The following is a 21,078-nucleotide window of genomic DNA, read 5'->3' as shown; positions in this document are numbered from 1 at the left end:
AAGGAAGGAAGGAAGGAAGGGGAAAGGAGAAAAGAAATGGAAAGGAAAGGAAAGGAAAGGAAAAGAAAAGAAAAGAAAAGAAAAAAGAAAAGAAACGGAAAGGAAAGGAAGGAAGAAGAAAGGGAGGCAAGGACAGAGGGAGGGAGGTGGAGAGAAAGAAATAAGACAGAGAGAAAGAGGACATACATACATATGTTCATGTAAGCACCAACAATTTCTGAAATGGTACATAAGAAACTGGTGACAAAGGTTGACCCTGGGAAGGTGACCTGGGAGACCAGTCTAGGGTAGAACTGAGATTTACATTTCCTCACATGTCCTTCTGTACTTTTTGAAATTTTTTTAAATAAATTCTGTGAGTTGTTAGCACTGTGACTTAGACAGGGGCCCCATCCCAGGGGTTCCTGGCTCTGGGAGCAGTGGCTAGGATGCACTTCATGCCCCCGTGAGCTGGCTCCTTCTGGGGCCAGGTCCCACCTGGTGTCTGGAGATCAACCTCCTCTTCAATGGAACTCCTGGCTCCACTGACCCCACCTTTATCTCTAGGGGCAATGGGCAGTACCATCCAGGCTGGGACAACTGGAACCCTGAACTCTCTGGCTTTGAGATTAGTCCAAGCAAAGGAAGAAATATGACTCAGGTCAAGCAATGATAATTCTCCTGAGATTTCTAGGAAAGAAATCCATGCCCTTACTAGCGTGCACCAGAAAAATGAGGCTGAAGCTGAGGCTGCCAGCCTACCTCCTGGGAAAGGCTGGTCTGATGAGAGACAAGGAACAAGGGGCCGGGGGCGCGGGGCTAGCTCCCAGGGCGTCGTTTCAGCCTGGAGCAGGCTGCCCTCTTCTGCTGGATTGTCTACACAGGCCATCTCCACCTCCAGGCCTCCTATTCATTTCTCAATCCACATTAAATGGGCTTTTTCCCCACCACTTGAGGAGAAACAGCACATGCCAAATCTTGGGCCACTTTTCCATCTCTTCAGAGTACACCCCTTAGCAGCCTCCTTTAAGAAGCCCGTGCGCTCCTGGTGCCTGTGGCGCACACTCCTTGGCTTCCTTCCTTCTCTCTGGCTTCTCCTCTTCTGTTTGGCTGGCCGCTCGCCCTCTCTCCATCACGGTGATGGAGTTTCCAGGGCTCATCCCTGTGCCTTCGTATTTGTCTATACCTAGCCCATCCATTCTCAGGGCGTTAATCACCATCTATATATTTTAAAATATGTTTATTGATTTTGAGAGAGAGAGGAAGCGGGGGAGAGAGAGAGAAACATTGATGTGAGACAGAAACATCAATTGATTGCCTCCCATATGTGCCCCAACTGGGGACCAAACTCACAACCTAGGTATGTACCCTGATTGCGAACTCAACCCCCAACCTTTCGGTTTATGGGATGATGTTTCAACTGAGCCACACTGGCCAAGGTGCCACCTATATTTGCTGACACCCACATTTGTATTCTAGCCCAAACATCTTTTCCAAATGTTCCAGAACATTTGCATAATTGCTATACTTGAGCATGCCCAACTCCAAATTCCAGCTCCACTCAAAGCTTGTTTCCCACCTGGTATTATTATTCCCCTTAGTACACGGGACCACCAACCAGCAAAATGCTTAAACCACAAACCTAGAAACCATCTAGGCTCTTCTCTCTCTGCATGTAACTCATCAGGAAGACCTGCCACTTTTACTTTCAAAATGTATCTTGAATTCATTTATGTCCCTCCATCTTCACTCTCATGGCCTGTAATGGTCATGAGTGTGGTCCAACTTTTCTCCTGCTGGGTACATGGTAAGATGACACTTTGCCACACCATCTGAAGTTAGGCATGCCCATGTGATTGATTTGGTCAACAACTTGTGATAAGAAAACACATCTGTCACTTCTGGTGGCAAAGAGCCAATACACTTCCCTTTCTCCTGCCGTGGGGATTATGGAAATCATGTTGAGGTGGGGACCCCATCAGCCCGGATCCCTGAGCGATTAAAATGAGCACAGCCCCTCTGCAGACCCACAAAAAACTGAGCGTAAAAAGAAATAAATATTTGTAATGTTAAGCCATTCAGGTTAGGGACTGTTTGTTACTGCAACACAGCCTAGCCCATTCTGTCTCATTCACTAATGGAGTGCAAATCACCCAAAATGCTGTCACAGCTCCTACTTTTTCTCTCTGTCCGCACAGCAGTCAGAGTAACCTTTTTACAGTGCAGATCGGACCCCATCACTACCTCCCTCAAACCTTTAGGCAGCTTCCCATTATACCCAGAAGAAAATCCAAACTTCCTCCTATAGCTTAAAAGAACATGCATGACCTGAGCCCTGCCCGTCACTCTGACCCAGTCTTCCAGCCAGCCTTCCTCTCTCATTTCTGTCTAGTCCCCCTCAGCTCCTTGCTATCTCTGAGGCACTAGGCCCTTTCCTGACTCGGGGCTTGTACATACACCGTTCCCTCGGCCTGGAACACCTTCCTACACTGGTCACACAGCTGGCTCTTTCGCGCCCTTCAAGCCTCAGCTTACAAGACACCCCCTCAGGGAGGCCCCACCACCACTACACTCTGCTCATTTCCCATTAGCTCTTACCACAAGGCGGATTGCATTTCTTTTTCATTGTTATTTATATGTTTATTCACAAAATTGTAAGCTCTATGCAGTCTCCATCCGCCCTCCATAAATATTTGTTGAATGAAGGAATGAGTGAGTGAATGAGAAGGTCTGCAAAGGGAAATGGTGGGGATGTGGCCGGTAGATATCACTGACCAGTTGACTAACCAGCTTCCCCCTGCAGGATGACTCCTTCCAGGTAATGGGCACAAAGTCCTCTCCAGGTCTTTCATTCCCCTCAGGAGCTAAAGCGCCTCTGAGATCCTGGGGTCTCTCCAGAAGCTGGGCTGGGACTCTGTGCTCCCTCTCCACTCTTCCCGCTCACCAGGCATCAGCCGAGCCTGGAGTGGGGCCAGCCAGGGCCGAGAGCTGAGGAGCGGGCCGCCAGCCCCAGTGGGGAGGCAGCCAGCTGCTGCCGTCACGGAGAAAGCGTCCTGGCCAGCGCTCTACAAATAGCCCAAGGTCGGGGTGGGGTGCTTCCATCCCCTACTGATGGAGAAGTCTGGGAAGAGTCTAATTCCAGATTTAGACTCCATCTCGCCCCTAGGATCCCTGACCCTGGGTTGGAGTTCCCCGATTTCCAGCCACCTCTCCACAGACCCCTTCTTTATCACTGATCTCACACAACCCTCTGTCCTCCTACCACACGTCTGAGGTAGAGAGGGCGGGTCTTGTCCCATCTCACAGAGAGGGCACTGTAGCTCAGGGAGGGCAAGGGTCTCTTCCAAGGTCAGTGTTGCGTTTACCAATGAACTGGAATTCACGGGTAGAGACCCATCCCAGAGTCAGGGCTTCCTCCCAGCAGAACCTTCCACATGGGAGAGGTATGTAACAGACGTCCACAGCCTCTGCCCCAGGGCCAGTCTCAGCCCCATGTCACTTGCTCTTGCGGACTCTTTGCCCTGTGTACTCTGACCCTATTTCTGGTGTTGAGAGAGCAGTTTGGCTTCTTCAGCTCATTTCCCTGGGACCCAGGTCCTTCTGCCTGAATCCACCATGTCCATTTCCACCTCTGGTCCTGGACACTCTGACTGCTTGCCCGGCTCCCTCACCTGACCTCCCAGATGGCCCGACCACCAGACCACTGCCTTCACACCCACGAAACTTTCCCTCCTCTAACAGGGAAGGCTGAGGACTCTGGGGGAAGGGGGTCCAGGCACCAGCTTCATTGGCCACTTGTTCTGAGCAAGGCTTCCAGGATCCCCGCTCTCAGAGCTTCTCGCAGGTGCGGGAGGAAGCAGTAGGGGTGTAAGTCAGGGGGTCCAGAAGGATTGGTTGGAGAGGCGACAGAAGCAGGGCAGCTCAGGAATCTGGGGGAAGGGAGGAGGAGCCCACAAAAATGGGTTCTTTTGAATAGGGCAGGGCAGGGTGGCAGCTAGCACATTTCTACTAATCAGAATACAACAAGCAAAAGAGATACAGGGATTAGGAGAGAATAAAGATGGATTTTTATTTATTTTTTATTTTTTTAGAAATATGGTGCTTGTATTTAAAGGGCATTCAATGGGTCCAATTAAAAGCTAGTAGAATGTTCTGGAATAGACAACCTTCGGAACCTGAACAACCCATACTTGGTTAGCATGTCAAGGTTCTAGGCATATAGGCCCCACGCACGGACTGCACGCCTGTAGGGGCCACCGTCACATTGCAGTGATTGTGAACCTGAACTCCTATTACAGTTCCCTGGCAGGTGGCAGTCAGGTGTCTTGGGGAAGGAAGGGCATCTTTTCTGATTCTGTTGGGCTAGTGGTAGCACGTCGAAGAGGTACTTGTAAAAAGTCTAAGATCAAATTTTCTCTTCAGAAGTTAAAATATCTCTAGTATAAACTTGCCTACTCTACTCATTTACATGACAGCTCTTTCTAGAGTATGTAAAGGTTGAAATAAATTAACATTTCTTTTTTTTGTTAAAGATTTTATTTATTTCATTTTTAGAGAGAGGGAAAATGAGGGAGAGAAACATGGATGTGGATGTGAGAAAGAAACACGATTGGTCATCTCCTGCATGTGCCCCACCCGGGGATCGAACCCACAGCCTAGGCATGTGCCGTGACAGGGAATCAAACTGGTGACCTTTTGCTTTGCAGGACAATGCCCAACCAAATGAGCCACATCAGTCAAAGCTAATGTCCATTCTTAATTACAGAAGGTCAAATTAAGGAAGACAGATTTCATCTCATGTGCTTTGGGGGTGTGGAAAAGCGAGAGTATTTATGATCTAGTCTCAGAAGTCACAACCAGAAGTCACAAACCATCAGATCCTCCATATTCTATTAATTTGAAATGAGTCACTAAGTCAGCCCACACTCAAGGGGAAGGGAATTAAGCTTTACTTTTTAAAGGGTGTCAAGGAATTGGTGGGCATATTTTAAAACCACCAAAAAGTGAAAAGAGTACAGGATAGGGAATCAAAATGCCTATGATGTCATTTTACTTCGAAGTATAAAGAGACTTGAACATATCCCTTCATCTCTCTAGATCTGTTTCCCCATTTGCAAAATGAGAAGACTGACTTCAGTGACTCTAAAGTTTCATTTTTCAATGAGTATCTGTCTCAGTGTTCCAGCACTCAAGACCTTAGGCTTTTACCACAGACCTCAGGCAGACTTCCCCTCCCCCTCAGCAAGCCTCACTGGCTCTTGGCCCAAGGAGCAGCCGCCCCTCAATAACATCCGAGCCTGAGTTCATCAGAGTCTCTAGGATTGGACCCCGCCAGCAGTAGGTCTTACAGCTCCCCAGTGGTTCCAACACGCACAACAGAGAATCATGCTCAAGTCGCGACGTGTGAACCCTCAACAGGAAATCTTTTTTCTTTATCTTTTCTTCTATTTTTTTAAAGGTTTTATTTATTTATTTTTGTAGAGGAGGTAAGGGAGGGAGAAAGGGAGAGAAGCATCTATGTGTGAGAGAAAGGTCGATTGGTTGCCTCTCATATGACTCTAACCGGGGACCTGGCCGGCAACCCAGGCATGTGTCTTGACCAGGAATCGAACTGGCAACTTTTTGGTTCGCAGGACAATGTCCAACCCACTGAGCCACACCAGTCAGGGCCTTTATTTTATTTTCATTTTTATTGGCACTATTACAAATGTTCCCATTTTACCCCCTTTGCCCACCTTAACCCAGCCCCTGCCCCTCTTCCCTTTGGCCATCACCATGCTGCTGTCTGTGTCAGTGGGTTATGCATGTATGTTCTTTGGCTAATCCTGCCTTCATACGTAGGGAATCATTTTTACAAATAACATTGTCTGTGACTACTTATTGATTTGGGGTTTTTTTTCCCTTTGATTTATATACACTTTCAGGAATCTTACACTGTCTAGAGTACAGATAGTTTATGTTCAATTAATTATATTTGAGGTCTGATTTGTCTAAGAAACCACTTTGTTCTGTGTTGCTGAAGAGAAAAAATTAGAGTTTAGAGAAAATTTTCATGGCCAGGGCAGAACTTTTTATAGAACTGTTTTCCTTGTTCAGTGTTTCTCATCGTGGTATTGTTTCTGTGGGAAAATTGATCCAATTTTTATCTTTTTGACTTATACCACCTTTTCCTAGAATATAACCTGCTTTAAGTTTAAACAATACCTGCCTCTTTTTTTGCTTGTGTATGTGCATGTGTGGGTGTGAGAAAAGTCAACATTCTTCAAGACAGGGCAGAGCCCGGCGCTGAGAACGACACAGGACTTGGAACACCCTGATAAGAGACGTCTCTGGAAGGCCATGGGTGGGGGGCTTGGGTGGGTGCTGGAAGCAGTCAGCTGGGCTCTTTTGACCCTTGAGTTAGCATCTCTCCCCACATATGCTCCACCTCGGTAAACCACTGTGTAGTGTGACCAGCTGCCCCAGTGTGCTCAAGGCTGAGAGGTTTCCTGGGATGCAAGACTCTCAGTGCTAAAACTGGGAAAATTCCAGAAAACCAGGATAGTCAGTCACCCTACAAATGCTGTGGGTCTGTGAGCACTGCCTCCACCTTTCACCGCTGCTTCAGGCTTCTGATGGGCAGGACTGTCTGACGGCCTCCCCAACTTGGTGAACGCCTGCTGACTGCCTGGGCTCCTGGTGGAATTGAAGACAGAGCTCCCCTGCTAAGGAGCAGGTGGTTTCACTGACAGAAACGGGAGTAGTGAAAGCACTGTCTGTGCCTTGAGGCTCTTAGGCGCAAGGTTCCAGAGCCCAAGGCCTTGCCACATTGACTTTCATCATCAATCTCTAAACAGCTGAGTGCCTGTCATTTAAAAAAGAAAAAAAAAAAGACATGACCTGAGACCAGGAAATCACCTGGGGAGGGGAGTTCATGTCTCACCCCAGAGATTCTGACTTCACTGGTCTGGGGTGGGGTCTGGGTTTGCACACGTGCGCACACGCTTCTTGATTTTTCTCCTCTGGTTTCTCTCCAGGCAGGAAATTTCTCCACTGGGTATGAAAATGTTGTCACTCTTAAACTTCTCTAGTTCTCTCTAAGGTTATCGTCAGCAAAAATGGCCTCCTAGAGAAATCAGAACTTTTTGCTGTATCAGAGGCAATTAAATGATAGATTCTCTTCATGGGCAATTCTAACATAAAAGTTCAAACCACTCTTCTGTGAGTAACTGTCCAGCTCCTGGGTGTGGAAGCTTGTTCGAGACCTCCCTTCCCTGCCAGCCCCCTCCCGGGCTTCTCCTCACCCGGAGCCATGAATTCGGAGGTCCCCTTTTTCCCCAGTTCCCCATCCTGTGCCCCTGGTTCTGCCCAAATCCTGGCCCACAACTCCCTGATTTCTATAGTTCACCTCTCTGGGATGCAGAAGTGGAGGGCTCCCATGTTATTTCCGTGTCCCTCACCTGGCCAGCCCGCTGGACAGGGGGCTCAGCCACAGGGTCTCTGGCGAGCCTACTTCCTGTGCCATATCTGCAAGGTCAGAGCCTCAGGGCCTGTGTTTGCCATGTGGGGCAAGGTCACTTGAGGCCATGAGCAACAGTGGCCGAATTGGGAAACCAGGTATGGTAACAAACGACAATGACAGCTGACCAGGTAGCCTACTGAGGAGAGCTGACAGCAACCCCAGAGCCCGATGTCTTCCCTGCAGGGTCCCAGTGCCAAGTCTCACCCTCTCGGTACCTTCAGGTTCTATGAGATCCTTGACCTAATTTCCTCTTGAGCTAAGCCAGCAATAGCAGATTTTTGTCACTTGCCAGCAACCAACCCTGGGGAGAGTCACCGATTTGCACTGCCCTCATAGGCGCCTTCTTGGAACCTAAATATCTGAGCTGTTCCTGCTCTCACAAAACCTCCTGGGACCCTCTTTTCTGTCTCGTTTTCAGCTCTAAAGAGAGCTGGCACCCACGTTGCCTTGGGTCTGTTCCCTGGAGTTTGAGGAGACCTGGCCTCTCCACTCACCCAGATGTCCCTGCCCTGGCTTCTACAGAGCCCCGGGTCCTCGAACACACCTGCAGTTCCTATGGCTCGGGCTCCACCGCCCCCATCATCCTCTGCCTGGAACATTCTATAACACATCCCTGTAGAACACTTTTGAAAACAAAGTAAATAGTGGTTTCCTCACATTCCTGTCAGCCTTTGTCTTTCAAGACTGAAGAGTCTTAAAACTGGAGAGCTCCCTACTCCCCCATGCTACCCTCCCTGGCTCTTGCCCAGACCTTTAGGGGTGGGGCTGAGGGCTGCCCCGGATTTCTGGGCTCATATGGCAGCTTCCCCTATTAGGGGATCCCCTATTAGGTCTTCAGGGCTCACTTGGATTACCCCATTCCACCCTGCTCTGGTGCCAGAGTGAGAATCACAGTCAAGTGACAGGCCAGGGCACTCAGCTGCCTTGACGCCGAGCTGCACTCCTTACCACTGCACCGCCCTGCCTCTTCCTGGCCACATTCTCTGACAGCCACAAGGCCACATCCTCAGCTCTGCCTCTACTTTGTCCCAGCCCTGTTAAGTACCAGGGACCTGGCTTCTCCTCTTTTAGGATGTGGTGTGGGCCTCAGGGGAGAGCTGGAACAATGCTGAGCCCCTTATCAACGGCTAGTCCCATCCTGGCCAGCTTCTGGACTTCCCTTCTCAGAAATGCCAACTCTTATTTTAACACATGGCGTGTTCACTTCTGAGTCACCTCAGCCCCAATTGTGTGCAGCCAGAGCGGTGACGGCCCCTCCCCAACACCTCAGCCAAGCTCTTCCGAGGAAATAAAGACCAAACACCTTCAAGTCCATCCGGAACAGGCCTGGCTTCCTTCTGCCCTGTCACGAGCTCCTGGCGCCACAAGATACAGAAGCTAGAAAAGACCCTAGAAATGGTCAGATCCCACCCCCTTGTTCACAGCTGAGTTCACCAAATCCCAGTGAGCACAGGGCCCTGCTCAAGGTCACACGGCAAGGTCAGGCAGAACTCCTGGTCTAGTCCCTCACTTCTTGTCTTCTCAAAAGACAAGAAGAGGTAAGAGGAAAACTGAGGGATGTGTGGCTGTTCAGTTTTGTTCCTATTTAGACTTCAATTCTATACTTGCCCAGAAGAGGTGCTTGTCCCACTCAGGTGTCAGCACTATCCCCCGAGCCCCCCGCCCCCCCAGCAACAGGAATAGTCTCAGACACCCTGGGTATCAGGGATGACTTTGTCCAGAAGGAGAAGTATCAGGGGTCCCCATGAATCAGGGCCTCTGGCTGTCTCAACTGTGGTGCTCAACAGGAAAAAGTGCTCAATGGCTAATAAGAAAAGAGTTGGTATCATGAGAAGTCCATACACTGGCCCCTTCCAGTTACATCTACAGCTCTGGAGAGAGAGACCTGGGTCCAGGATGACTACCCAGAGGCCCTGTTCTGAGACTCAGTGAGAAGGATTTATAACAAACCCAAAAGGGGTTTGGGCTAACCTCAGTAAACCTTGCATTCAGCGCCCCACAGCTCAGCCCCACCACCAGCCACTAGCTGTGCGTGTGCGACAGAAGGGCCCTGGTCAAGCCACTCATCCTCTCAGTAAAGTGTGTAGAGTAAATACACCCTTCCTCCAGGGCTGGTTTAAGCATGAAAACACTTGGGACACTGCCTGGCATGTGATCACTTAGCTGTCATTATCATCATCATTATTATTTTAAGCACTCAGCAGTTATGACCGGCTTCCTTTAGCCTCAAGTGTATCGCCCAAGGGCCAGCATTGTGAAGGCAGGAAGTGTAAGGCCTGTGAGCCTCAGGGTCACACTGGGTGCAGCTCCAGGGGATGTCTGTGAAGTGTAGAAACATAAGCCAGAAACTGGAGTCAGAACATTCCAGAACTTGAATGGAGGGTTTGGTCAGTCTGATGTGTGTTCTACAACTCAGCAAAAACATCGAGTGAACATTTACACGTGTGTGGCTCAATATTTGCCCAAATACTTCCCTTCTTCTGCTCCTGTGTTTTGATACACGTAGAAGTCAGACAGAGGCCTTCCTGTGACAGGCGGAGGCTGAGGACCAGGGAGGGTGGGCTCTGGCCGGGGGATCTTAAACTTTTGGCACTCGAAATGCTGATATACTTTGTAATGCCTTTTTAAAGGCATTTTTAAGCCTTATATACTTGACAACAAGCTTGTTTTTATTTTTTGATTTTTCATTTTGAAATAATTTAGACTTAAAATACATTGCAAAAATAGTATTAAAAAATCCTATATACCCTTCACCTAACTTTCCCAAGTGTTAACACCTTATATAAAAACAGAATGATCAAAACCAGGATATGAACAGTGATACAACACTATCTCCAGCTCTTATTTCAGCTTTGTCAAGTGTCCCACTAAGGTTCTTCTGCTCCAAGATCCATCCAGGCTTACACACTGCAATGAGTTCCATGTCTCCTTAGTCCCCTCCAGCCTGGGACTCTTCCTTCAGTCCTTGTTTTTTATGATCATAACACCTTTGAAGAACAGTGGCCAATTATTTTGTAGAATGTTCCTTACTTTAGGTATGCCTGGGGTTTTTCCAAGATTAGACTGGGGTTATGCATTTTTGGCAGGAACGTCATGAAATGGGTATCGAGTCCTTCTCAGTGCATCACACAATGAGGCCGGTGAAGGTGCTACATCTCCTTCCTGATCAAGTGAAGTTTGACCACATGGATATGGTACCCTGGTACCTATCAGATTTATTCACTGCAAAGATACTATTTTCCCTTTGTAATTAATAAGTATATTGTGGGAAGATAGCTTGAGACTATGAATATGTCTTGTTTCTCATCATACTTTTACCCACTAATTTTAGCTCTCCATTGATGGATCTCGTCTGCAACAATTATGACTGTGATGTTAGCCAAATGGTGATTTCCCATTTTCATCATTCCTTCTACATTTAGTAACTGGAATTCTACTATAAGGAAAAGTTTTCCTTTTTTCCTCATGTATTTACTTATTTTTGCAATTATTTATATCAATATAGATATTTCCTTTATTCTAGGAACTATAATCCATTACTATTTTTATTTATCTGCTATTTAAATTGTCTCATAGTTGGCCATTGGTAACCTCTTGAATGTGGCTTCCATGACGTTTTGTAATGGCATCATTTTTGAACACCTTTTTCTAGCACTGTAAAATCTTCCAACTTTATTTATATTTTCCCCGTTCCGGCTCTAGAGTCAGCCCTTTCTCTAAGGGCTTCTTTATATTAGAGAATGGTACTTATAAGCCAAGATCTAGGAGCTGGTATGTTCATAGCTACTGCGGTGTCATTATTTCCAGTCCTTCTCAGAGGACAATGCTAGAAAATATATTTGTAGGCAAACACACAGATATACACATCTATATCTACTTCTATTTCTATATCTAATCACCTATGATTACAAAATCATGAATTCATATCAATTCTTCTGATTCCAATTCAATATGCAGGGTGCATTCTAACCTCTCCCTTTCCATTTTTGTTACTCCAATTTCAGCAGTGAAAATAGGGTTTTCACTACCCATAATATATTTATTTATCTGCTTAATGATGAAATACACTTGAAATACTTTAAGGATTTGTGCGCTGTTTTAAAAAAGTGTGCTGTTTTAGTCAAATAATGGTTTGTTAATGATCTGACGTTAAGTTAAAGGTGAGTCAAGACAGCCTAATGTTTAATAAAGTGAACTCTGGAAGTAGGCAATTATTTAGGCTTTCTGAATCTCACCTTTCTTGTATATAAAACAGGGATAATTATATTTAGCTCATAAGATTTTGGTGAGAATAAAAGAGATCGTGTATGTAAAGTTCTTAGCACATAGAAGTCCTAGATAAATATTACACATTTTATTAGCTATTAATTAGAAAATAAAGCAAAATTTTCTATTGTCATCTCGTTGTTTTTACAAAAAGCTGACCCATAATAATACCAGTTGAAATGAGGGAAATAAGTAAGAGGTTGGGAGTTTTGAGGTTTGTCATAGTTTCATGTATTCAATAGTGGTGATGAAATAGTTAATTTTCCTCCAGTAGATGGCAGCACTTATACCACTGACTTTGAGAGGGTTCCTAATGAATCTTCGTAATAAAGTCATCACAGATCATTCAAGCCAACGGAGACAGGAAGCACCATTGGAAGAGATAAACACCTACAAAATGTAAAAAATAATCCACAACTTTAACAAAGAAAAGGAAAAAAATGCCATACATTTAAGCACACTTGTGAAGGGCCAGCAGGGAATTCAGACAAGTCTGCCCAAACCAGACCTGGCCATAGAGCACCAGCTCCCCCAGGTGGGCACCAGTCACATCCCCCAGACGGCCAAGTGAGCGTCATCCCTGGGGTGGAAGTTGGGGGCAAGTGGGACAGGACTTACTGAAGGTACAACTGGGAGGCAAGGAGCTTCTCAGGGTCCTGCCCCTTCGTACCATGGGGTCCTCAAAAACTTAAAAATGGACACGAACCCTCCATGCACCCCCACTGCCTCAGGTTACAGAGACAAGAGTCTCAGCCTGAGGCAAGAAACAGAGACCTGCCTGACAGAGCTGAAGAATTGTTGGAGCACGGTGAGGCCCATGGTGAAATCTTGTGGTAACGCAACTGCAGCAAGAGACATGAAGACTCAGGAAATCGAGGTGGTTACAGGGAGTCACTGAGTCCTGAGGCCTTGCTAGCATTACCAGTCTTGCTCCCTTGAGTATCAGGAGAGAGCAAGAGGGGTGTTGCTAGAGAAGAAGGTGGGCCCAAGAGGCAGTAGTTCTGCTTCTGGGAAAAGTTTCTCAGTAAAGCTTGGTTACTGACCATAAAAAGAACACAAAAGAAATGCTCTGGGCTAGAAGAATTATTCTGTATCTTGATAGGAATAGTGGTCACTTGGTATAGACATTGTCAAAACTCATGCAGTAAAGCACTTCATTTCATGTAAATTATATTCAATTAAAAAAAAAAAAAGAATGGTGGGGGTGGGGAATGGTTAACTGGAGTCTGGGTAAGGCCGTTGAGAACCATGGCTCCCCAGGGTGAGATGATATTACCAGACTGAAGGGGTCCATTTACCTGAGCACATCAAAGCCCAATGAGACACAAACAGGAGTGTGCAGCCAAGAAGGTAAGGCCCTACGAGGTAGCTTAGTTGGTTAGAGCATCATCCCAGGGTTGCATTTTAAATCCTTGCTCAAGACACATATAAAAATCAACAAATGAATGCATAAGTAAGTGGAATAACAAATTGATATTTCTCTCTCTCTCTCTCCCCCTTCCTCTCTCTCTCTCTCTCACTGTAAAATCAATAAAATAAAAGCTAAATTAAAAAAAAAATAAAGCCCATGCTTCAGATTTTCTAAGTTGTCTCAAACAAGCAGCAGACCTCAGTGAGCCCCATATCTCTCGTTAAGTTGTTCCAGGCCCGGCTCTAGCAGCAGCCAGCCTTGGTTCTCAGATGGGCCTAGCCTGGGCACCTCCAAGCCTGGCACAAGTAGCAGCCATCTGCAGATCACTTTGTAGTTTATGCTGCGTGACCCAGGCAGGACAAAACACAGGCAGTGGCTGACCTTGGACATGCCAACAGCAATCCAGGCTCCTAAAACAGGAGGGGTGTAAGCAGATCATATGGTGGGCACACCTTGAGTATCCCGCTTGGTTACAGAGGAAGTTGTGCCGTTGGACCCCATAGGACACACACTAAATTAGGCCATTCTACCAGGCCTGGAAGACGTAGCAACTCTACCGAATACAAAGAAACAAACACAAGAAGGTTGCCAAAATGAGACAAAGAAACATGGCCCACATGAAAGAATAGGAAAAATCTCCAGAAAAAAAGTAAATAAATAAACAAAATGGAGACAAGAAATCTACTAGATGCAGAATTCAAAATACTGCTTTTAAGGACACTCAGAGAACTTGGTGAGAACCTGAACAACATTAAAAAAAAATCCAGTCAGAGATGAAAGATACAGTAATTGAAATAAAGAACAATTTACAGGGAATCAACAGTAGAGTGGATAAAGCCAAGCATCAAATCAATGATTGGGGATATAAGGAAGCAAAAAATAACCAATCAGAACAGAAATAAGAAAAAAAGAATTAAAAAAATGAGGATAGTGTAAGGAGTCTCTGGGACAAATTCAAGCACACCAACACTCACATCATGGGGGTGCCAGAAGGATAAGAGAGAAAGCAAGAAATTGGAAATCTATTTGAAAAATAACGAATGAACATTTTTCTTACTTTTTAGTGAAGGAAATAGACATTACAAGTCCAGAAAGCACAGAGAATCCCAAACAAGATGAACCCAAAGAGGTCCACATCAACACACATCATAATTAAAGTGCCAAAAGTTAAATACAAAGAGAGAATCTTAAAGCAGCAAGGGAAAAGCAGTTAGTTACCAACAAGGGAGCTCCCATAAGACCGTCAGCTGATTTCTCAAAAGAAACTTTGCAGGCAAGAAGTGATTGTCAAGAAATATTCAAAGTGATGAAAAGCAAGAACCTACAATCAAGATTGCTCTGTCCAGCAAAGCTATCATTTAAAATTCAAGGACAAAACCAATGAGGGCCTCTGGTCAAAATGGCAATATAGGCAGACATGGCTCGCCTATTCACACAATGACATCAAAATTGCAACTAAAATATAAAACAACCATTACTCAGGAATGTCAGAAATTGAATTGAATGGAAGTCTGACAACTATGAAATTGAGTTGAATGGGAGTCTGACAACTACGGAATTGAAGAAACAACATCCATCCAGACTGGTAGGAGGGGCGTGGATGCAGAATGGGCTGGCCCCACACCCATGTGGATAAAAATTCAGGAGGGATATCTCAGGAGCGAGGAGACCCAGACCCACAACAGGCACCCCAGCCCAGGATTCCAGTGCCAGGAAGGTAAGTCTCCACAACTTCTGGCTGTGAAAACTGCAGGGACTGAGTCAGTGGAAGAGGCTGCTGGAGCCCTAAGCAGTTCCTCTTGGGGAACCGACACATAGACTCACTGACTCGGACTCACTCCCTCTGAGCTCCAGCAACAGGGTTGCAGCTGGAAGGGTGCCAGTGGTATACAGAGAAAGACTGAAGTGTTTGGCATCGGAGTAAGCAGAGGCCATTGTCCCTTTGCTGAGCCCTCCTCCAACAGAGCCATTAGGCTGGTGCCAAATCTGAGGCTCCAACAACCTGGCTAACACTGTGTGACCCACCTTGGAGATCCACAGAGGCTCTACCTCACCCAACTTATGGGCCCATTTAAGCTGCTTTTCCTTAAGAATGGTGGGACTTGGCTCCTAAATCCTATCAAACAAGCAACAGCAGGCTTTAGTGAGCCCTAGCAGCAGCCTGCCTAGATTCACAGCTTGGCTTCACTTGGGAATCTCCAAGCCGAGCACAAGTAGCAGCCATCTCAGATTGCTTTCTAGCTCAGGAAGTGTGGCCCCGGGGGAAACACAGGTAGGGGATGACCTTGGCCAGCACTGCACAGGAAACCTCAAGGAAAGTGCACGAATAGACGGCTACAGACCACATCAGAGCACCACCATCCTGGCCCCATACATCTGATCCCCCATGAGGGACAGAGGTTGGTGGCAAGTGGTCACAGCCAATTATTGAAAGTGACTGGTCTGGGTAAATCCTTCCCATTGATCTTCCAACATCAACCAAGGCTCAACTACAAGAGGAGGGTGTACTCAGCCCACACAAAAGGTACACCTCGAGTACTCAGCCTGAGTGTTAGGGGAGGCTGTGCCACTGGACCCTATAGGACACCTACTACATTAGGCCACACTACCAAGACACAGAGTCAAAGCAGCTCTACCTAATACATAGGAACAAACACAGGGAGGCTGCCAAAACAAGGAGACAAAGACACATGGCCCAAATGAAAGAATAGATCAAAACTCCAGAAAAAGAGCTAAATGAAATGGAGATAAGCAATCTATCAGAGGCAGAGTTCAAAACGCTGTTTATAAGGATGCTCAAGGAATTTAGTGAGGACCTTAACAGTATAAGAAAGATCCTATCAGAAACAAAAGATTCATTCATTGAAATAAAGAACGATTTACAGGGGAACAACAGTAGAGTCAATGAAGCCAAGAGTCATATCAATGATTTGGAACATAAGAAAGCAAAAAACGACCAAGCAGAACAAGAAGAAAAAAATAATCCAAAAATATAAAGAAAGTATAAGCAGTCTCTGGGACAACTTCAAGAGCTCCAACATTTGCATCATAGGGGGGGTGCCAGAAGAAGAGAAAGAGCAAGAAATTGGAAATCTGTCTCAAAAAAATAGTGCAAGAAAACTTCCCTAATTTGGGAAAGGAAATAAACATGCAAGTCCAGGAAGCACAGAGAGTCCCAAACAAGATGGATGCAAAGAGGTCCATTCCAAGACACATCATAATTAAAGTGCCAAGAGTTAAAGATAAAGAGAGAATCTTAAAAGCAGCAAGAGAAGTTAGCTATCTACAGGGGAGTTCCAATGAGACTATCAGCTGATTTCTCAAAAAAAGCAGGCTAAAAGGGATTGGCTAGAAATATTCAAAGTCACAAAAAGCAGCAACGTAAAGCCAAGATTGCTCTATCCAACAAAGATATCATTTAGTATCAAAGGGCAGGTAAAGGGCTTCCCAGACAAGAAAAAACTAAAGGAGTTCATTATCACCAAACCATTATTATATGAAATGTTAATGAGACATATTTAAGAAAAACAAGAAGATCAAAACTATGAACAATAAAATGGCAAAAATACATATCTGTCAAAATTGAATCTAAAAACAAACTAAGCAAACAAGAAGAACAGACTGAATCATGGATACAGAAAGTGTTTTGATGGTTGCTAGATGGGAGGGAGGCATAGGGGAATGGGTAAAGAGGTGAAGGGATTAAGAAGTCAAAGAGGTAGCTATAGAATAGGCATGGGAATGTAAAGTCCAGTTAAGAAATGGAGTAGCCAAAGAACTTACACACATGACCCATGGACATGAACAATGGTGGGGGGATTGCCAGAGGGAGTGGGGGGTGCTGGATGGTTGGGGGGCAAAGGGGGGAAAAATCAGGACATCTGTAATAGCATAATTAATAAAATATAACTTTTAAAAAGACATGTACTGCTCAGGGGATGCAATTTAATAAAATTGATCTGTATTACTTCTAACAACAGAGACTTAGTGTGCTAGATGAATATAAGGTGACATTATTATTATTTTTTTATTGTAAGTTGCTTGAGGCAGGTGTTGGGTTACTATTTTATTGGGTTACTATTCTTTTATAAAAGATTTTTTTTATTTTTATTTTTAGAGAGAGGGGAAGAGAGGGAGAAAGAGAGGGCGAGAAACATCAGTCAGCTGCCTCTCACATGCCCCCAAAGGGGGAACTGGCCCGCAACCCAGCATGTGCCCTGACCAGAATTGAATCAGTGACCTTTTGCTTTGTGGGACAACACCCGACCCACTGAACCGCACTGTCCAGGGCTGGTTTACTATTCTGACACCAAATTCTAAAACAGAGTCAGAACTTTGTCCAGAGTTTTGTGAGAAGACACTAGAGGGTTCTCCTAGGAAACTAAGGCACAGTTTGCATTTTAAGAGTCCTCGGCTGCTGTGTGGAGAAAGGGACGTGGGGGAGCAAAGGCAGAAGGAAATCCCAAGATCACTAGGGAGACAGTTGCAGGGACCTGGGTAGGTGTGGCTAAGGGGACTAAGATGGGGGTAATTCTAAATTCCCAGGAGAGAGAGTCATTCGCTCTAGCTTAGGTCAGGAGTCTGTGAAGTGGCCAGGAGGGAAGAGGAGGTCACATGACACTGCTTGGCATCCAATGGCTGCTTTTGGCGAGAGAGGTAATGTTAGAGAACTGAGAAAGGACTGGGGATGAGCAGGTACCTCAAAAACTGTCTATACTATGAAACCGGTGCCCCCTTGCTCCCTTCTGAGAGACATCAGCAGCTGGCTTGGCCTGCTGTCCTTCACTTGCTTTTATCCCGAAGCATGAGTCTCACCCCTAATAAGCCCAGCTTTAGAACTTCTTGCCGACCCTCCGCTGTGCCCTGGTCTCACCCTCTCCCTTCTCAGGGCCTTCCCTGCACTGTTACCAGTGATGTCCTGCCCCATAAGCCATTCCCATCAGCATGCACACACCTTAAACACAGATCCCACTAGAACTCCACCTGGCCTCCAGCTCCGCCCCATTTCTCCCCACCCTTTGCAGCAAATCCTTAATAAAGCTATAAATATGTGCTGAAGTCACATCCCTTCCTCCCACTCCAGTGGAGTGTCATCCCCTCCTAGCCACAGAAATGACCCTTACAAAGGTTACCAAGACCCAAATGCACCTAAAGCCAGTGGCTAGTTCTCTGTCCTCTGCTTTCTTGACCTCCCAGTAGCACTAGATGGGGTAGGCCACTCCCTAGTTCCTGAAACATTTTCTTCTCTTGACTCCTTGGGTCCGGGCCTGGTTTTTCTCCTGCCTTACTGGCTCCTCCCCCTCACCCCCACCACCCAGGACCCCACATGCTGACTAGCTGGCCTATCCTCGGACAGTGGCTTTATCCTTCTGCACTCACTCTACGCCAGCAATTTTCAACCAGAGTGCCACAAAAAATTTTAAAACATGCAATATCAGACTATTTAGTCAGGGGCACTGATCTCTTTTCCCTTAGACTGTTAAATAAAAAAATAATATCCAACACAACAGTAGTCATCCCAGTGTGAATGAATCAAAAACTATACCTATATTTTTGTCAGATCTGCAAAAAATATATGTTTTGGTGCATCGCAAAATTGCAGTAATTAGTTTACGTGTGCCATGAGAGGAAAAAGGTTGGAAGTTGCTGCTGTAGGCCATCTCATCCCCTTCCAGGACTTCAGCCGTGGATCTTGCCCAGGGGCCCCGCCCCATCCGCATGGCTAGTCTAACATCTCTACCTGGAGGGCTGAGAGACAGGCCTCACGTGGCCAGAGCAGAACTTCTCATTATCCCCTCCAAAGCCACGCATCCGAAAGCGTTCCCCACCTCAGTCAATGTCATCACCAGCTATCCACTTATTAAGGTCGAATTAATATATCACTTCTATGTTAAAGTAATTTCAAGTTTAGGAAGAAGTTGCAAGACTAATACAAAAGGCCCCTGTTTACCTTAACCAGCTTCCCCACTGTTAAATTTTACCACATGTATGTGGTATGCGTCTTCTCGTTTTGCTGTACGTACATTTTACCATTTCTTCTCAATCATTTGACAGTAAATTGCCAACATGATACACCTATCGCCCTCTTAATACTTCAGTGTATATTTCCTTCCAAGAAGGACTCTCTCATACATAACCCAGTAAAACCATCAAAATCAGACACAATATCATCACAGACTCCAGTCACATTTCATAGATTGCCCCAAATAATGTCATATGTCAGTCTGGATCCCAAACCCACAAGGGTGCCTACCTTACACAGGCATTTGGTGATGCAACGCCATGGGCACAAGCACATGTAGTTTGGATTTTTTTTTCTTTCTTTTTTTTTTTTTTCATTTTACCTTGAAAACCATATGATGAGACAGTCCAAAATGAACTAGAGAAAGTGCTAAAAGAGAAGACTCCTGGGTCAGAAAGCAGGCAAAGGTACTCAGGAAAAACAGAGCCACAGGCATGTGTCTCCAGGAGCTGAGCAGGGCTGTTGAGGACAGCACATCGTGGCCATCACTCATTCCTAAGGCCGCCAGGAGTGGGAGCCGACTCAGCAGCATGTACCACCCATCCAAACCAGGAGCATGTGTTGCAATTAGATCTACGTATCTCTTTAGCTTCCTTCAATCTGGAATAGTTATTCCATCTCTCCTTGTCTTTCGTGACCTTGGCATTTTGAAGAGTACAGAGCTACTGTGTACAACGTCAGTTTGGGTTTGTCTGATGTTTGCTTATTATTTTATGCTTTTTTAGCAGGAACAGCAGAAAAAAGTGTTGTTATGTTCCTCTCAGTGCATTATATCGTGAAGCTCATGATGTTGATTTGTCCCATTAGTATTGATGGTAACTTTTGTCACCTGTCTGCCAGGTTTCTCCACTGTCAGGTTAACTAGTCATGAAATTTATTAGTTAATATCAAGTAATTAGTAAGCATATTGGGGAGATATACTTTGCGACTATGTCTACATTTATTAGTTGGCTTTCTCTTGTAAGGTAACACTTTCCCTTATCCCTTATTTATTTATTAATTCATTATTTATATGTATATGAATTCATGGATTTTAATTTACCTAATTGGTTGTGATCTGTGATTGTCATTAACTATTTTAATACTCCAACTGTCCCAGATTCCACCAATGGGAGTCCCTTTCAATTTTTTTTTAACTGAAGCCCGAGTGACACACCATTGCTCTTTTGGTGCCTGGGACTATTTCCCCTCCTCCGGTAACAAACTCTTCCCAGTTTTCATGTCCACTCCCAGCTAAATGATTAGGGCCGCCTGGGTCCCACCTCCGCCCCAGGGGCCTGCCTTGACTTGTCTCATGCCCATCAGTGCACGCCACGCCTCTGGGGACAGGGATTGGTTCAGGTGGGCATCTAACCATGAGGGCTGATGAGGCCTGAGAACTCTGATGGGGTTTCTGAGAAAGAAGCTTCTTATCTCTTCCAAGGTAGCTCCTGAAAAAGAAGCTACAGATGACATACTGTGTAGATGCAAAGTCCTGTCCTGATGCAGCCATTTCTGCTACCAAGAAGGAAGGACAGTATCACGACATGGAGGCGGGAAGACATGAGGGGATGGCAGAGAAGAGAAGCAAGACTGGAGCTCTGGTGACACCACAATTTCTGGATCATTCTGTGCCGGAAGCTGTCTATGAACTGGTTAAGTCTTTGAATCAATAAATTACCATTTTTATTTAAGCCAGAGTGAACTAAGAATTCTGTTGCTTGAAACAAAATCTTAAATGATACACTCACCCAAACAGCAATAGAAGGCTGGTTGCCAAGAGAAGCAAAAGGACAACGGGTTTCTGTTCTCATGACCAAAAGAGCTCTACCTGTGACCCTGCTGCCCCCCCCCCGGGCTGTTTGGAAATCTCCTGGGGGTATACTTGCTGTGGACCCCAACTTCTGCAGTAGCATGTAG

This window comes from Pteronotus mesoamericanus, unplaced genomic scaffold, assembly GCF_021234165.1.
Source record: "Pteronotus mesoamericanus isolate MK-2021 breed Mesoamerican mustached bat unplaced genomic scaffold, CSHL_Meso_final contig_44, whole genome shotgun sequence".
NCBI lineage: Eukaryota > Metazoa > Chordata > Mammalia > Chiroptera > Mormoopidae > Pteronotus > Pteronotus mesoamericanus.
The sequence above is the reverse complement of the archived record's forward strand: the minus strand, read 5'-3'. Positions refer to the sequence as shown.